Below are 4,017 nucleotides of genomic sequence, written 5' to 3'. Positions count from 1 at the left end.
TGCCCTGTCTGCTTATTATAAGCGACTTTGGGTTTGTTTTTCTGTAAAGTCTCTCGCAGATATTGGTAGTTGTGGATACATACAACCCGCAACCTTTTATAAAGTTAGTTGCTTATTTAGGGCTTGCTGTGTATGTTTGATGTATTTCTGTTGTTAAAATGTTTAAAATACATTCCACATTTTTTCAAATTGTCTTCGAGATTTAAAATAAATAGCCGATCTAAAAGCGTGTCGCATTGTAGATCTGCTATTTTTGATGTATAGGCTTAAAGCGCTCATGTAGCCAAATAGTCGCATCGTATGGCCTTGTTTTCATGGCTTGCAGTGGAAAAGTTAATTAATTGTTGGTAACAACGAGTAAAAGTCCGGATTTCAAAATGTAGCCTACTTGAGTAAAAGTACAAAAGTATTGGTATTATGTACTTAAAGTATACCACATGTAAGTAGGCTACTCATTATGCAGAATGTCTCATTGTAAAGTCTCCATCCAACCTGGCAACCCTGCTCCCCCCACTCCACCACAGAGAGTCCAGAGAGAGTGTAATTGTAATGTCTCCATCCAACCTGGCAACCCTTCTCCCCCCACTCCACCACATAGCCTCCAGAGAGAGTGTAATTGTAAAGTCTCCATCCAACCTGGCAACCCTGCTCCCCCCACTCCACCACAGGGCCTCCAAAGAGAGTGTAATTGTAAAGTCTCCATCCAACCTGGCAACCCTGCTCCCCCCCACTCCACCACAGAGACTCCAGAGAGAGTGTAATTGTAAAGTCTCCATCCAACCTGGCAACCCTGCTCCCCCCCCCCCACTCCACCACAGAGACTCCAGAGAGAGTGTAATTGTAAAGTCTCCATCCAACCTGGCAACCCTTCTCCCCCCCACTCCACCACATAGCCTCCAGAGAGAGTGTAATTGTAAAGTCTCCATCCAACCTGGCAACCCTGCTCCCCCCCACTCCACCACAGGGCCTCCAAAGAGAGTGTAATTGTAAAGTCTCCATCCAACCTGGCAACCCTGCCCCCCCCCCCCCCACTCCACCACAGAGACTCCAGAGAGAGTGTAATTGTAGTCTCCATCCAACCTGGCAACCCTGCTCCCCCCCCACTCCACCACAGGGCCTCCAGAGAGAGTGTAATTGTAAAGTCTCCATCCAACCTGGCAACCCTGCTCCCCCCCACTCCACCACAGGGCCTCCAGAGAGAGTGTAATTGTAAAGTCTCCATCCAACCTGGCAACCCTTCTCCCCCCCCCCCACTCCACCACATAGCCTCCAGAGAGAGTGTAATTGTAAAGTCTCCATCCAACCTGGCAACCCTGCCCCCCCCCCCCCCACTCCACCACAGAGACTCCAGAGAGAGTGTAATTGTAAAGTCTCCATCCAACCTGGCAACCCTGCTCCCCCCCACTCCACCACAGAGACTCCAGAGAGAGTGTAATTGTAAAGTCTCCATCCAACCTGGCAACCCTGCCCCCCCCCCCCCCCACTCCACCACAGAGACTCCAGAGAGAGTGTAATTCTAAAGTCTCCATCCAACCTGGCAACCCTGCCCCCCCCCCCCACTCCACCACAGAGACTCCAGAGAGAGTGTAATTGTAAAGTCTCCATCCAACCTGGCAACCCTGCTCCCCCCCCACTCCACCACAGGGCCTCCAGAGAGAGTGTAATTGTAAAGTCTCCATCCAACCTGGCAACCCTGCTCCCCCCCCACTCCACCACAGGGCCTCCAGAGAGAGTGTAATTGTAAAGTCTCCATCCAACCTGGCAACCCTGCTCCCCCCACTCCACCACAGGGCCTCCAGAGAGAGAGTGTAATTGTAAAGTCTCCATCCAACCTGGCAACCCTGCTCCCCCCACTCCACCACAGGGCCTCCAGAGAGAGTGTAATTGTAAAGTCTCCATCCAACCTGGCAACCCTGCTCCCCCCACTCCACCACAGGGCCTCCAGAGAGAGTGTAATTGTAAAGTCTCCATCCAACCTGGCAACCCTGCTCCCCCCCACTCCACCACAGGGCCTCCAGAGAGAGTGTAATTGTAAAGTCTCCATCCAACCTGGCAACCCTGCTCCCCCCACTCCACCACAGGGCCTCCAGAGAGAGTGTAATTCTAAAGTCTCCATCCAACCTGGCAACCCTTCTCCCCCCCACTCCACCACATAGCCTCCAGAGAGAGTGTAATTGTAAAGTCTCCATCCAACCTGGCAACCCTGCTCCCCCTACTCCACCACAGAGAGTCCAGAGAGAGTGTAATTGTAATGTCTCCATCCAACCTGGCAACCCTTCTCCCCCCCCACTCCACCACAGAGACTCCAGAGAGAGTGTAATTGTAAAGTCTCCATCCAACCTGGCAACCCTGCTCCCCCCCACTCCACCACAGGGCCTCCAGAGAGAGAGTGTAATTGTAAAGTCTCCATCCATCCAACCAGCCAAGCCACTTCCAGCTCCATGCTGCAGCCATGTTTATGTTCTTAGTGTTGTTTCCAGTAATTACTGCAGGTTTAAGTGCACGTCCTGGAGGCTGTAGCCCGGTGGCGGTCCAGGCCGGGCCCATGGCGGCCGCGCGGCTCAATCCCTCACCTGGGACATGAGTCAGCAGGCCGTAGACACGGGTCATCCATCCGGCCATTTCCCTCTGACCACTGCTGGCCAGTGGCCACACCCCGACCTACTCTAAAGCCGCAACAGGACCACCGACCGGGCCACGAGGCGAGCGCACGCACCGCACACACACACACGCACGCACACACAGTCAAACTGCATACTCTCATATGAGCAAGAAGACTAATTAACAATATTAACCCATTCTGACCTGAGATCAGATTCTAAAAATGTCAGTCGTTCTTCGATTTTTCAAAAATGGCAGACCTACAAGCTCGTATCGCGCCACTCGGTGGCGTGATATGAGCTTGTAGATCTGCTATTTTTAAATAGCTAAAGCATAACATGATGCTGACACCAAAATGGGTGCCTGGTCAGAATGGCTTAATAAATGTATAGCACCTTTCATGACATGACATGCAGCTTAACATGCTTTTGCACGGCAGTCAAAAACAGAGCAAGAATGGAATGGGGCACTAGTGATTTACAGAAACAGCTAAATTAATTTCACAACAAAGCAGCAAAAAAAGAAAAGCAAAAGCATAAAAAAAACATTAAAATAATAGCAAGATAACTTGTTCGGGTCCGGCTGAAATTCTTCAACTGGACCTAGACAATTCTTCAATTTGGACCTAGACAATTCTTCAATTTGGACCTAGACAATTATTCAATTTGGACCTAGACAATTTCTGTAAATATACATGTACTGCTCCTAGTAGGCTATTGATGTTTTCTTGTAGTTATTGTATGTCTTTATGTCTTGAATATAGAGGACCACAATGGAAACCTGCCCTCATGCTGTGTTGTGCGTTACTGTATAACTGTACCTCTGTACATTTTGCAAACTGTTGATAAAGTATTCAATCAATCAATCAATCAATCAATCAATCAATATCCACCATCATCATAGAAGTGTTGGTCTTTTTGTGCAGGTTTAAATAATGCGTGAGTGTTTCCCACAAACACTGGGTCGGGTTATAAGTAAATATCCCTTTACTTTTTGTTTCCTCCTTTTAATTACTATTTAGAAAGAAAAGAAAATGCTAACTTTGTCATGAATTAAAAACTAATTCAATGATTTTCCAAAATAATTTGGTGGGTATATAAAAAAGAAATTCCATACGTTAGAAAACAAATGTTTAAGAAATTGTGAAAATAGCAGATATACAAGCTAATAGATCGGTGAACTTATAGATTGGCTATTTTCAGCAGTTTGGGTCACAAGGAGACATCACATTTCTGGAGCTAAAACGTTTGGGAACATGTACTGTTCTAAACTGTAAACCCCAGTATAGGCTGTATAGTATTAACACAACCAAATGAACTCTTACAGGTCCATTTATTACAGACCTATAACAAACACATGCAGGGTTTTATTGTGCAGTTCATTTAACGACGATGATAATAATAATGATGATGATGA

Source organism: Protomyctophum parallelum (genome assembly GCF_964188405.1).
Source record: "Protomyctophum parallelum genome assembly, chromosome: 7".
NCBI lineage: Eukaryota > Metazoa > Chordata > Actinopteri > Myctophiformes > Myctophidae > Protomyctophum > Protomyctophum parallelum.
This window is presented reverse-complemented; position numbering follows the sequence as displayed.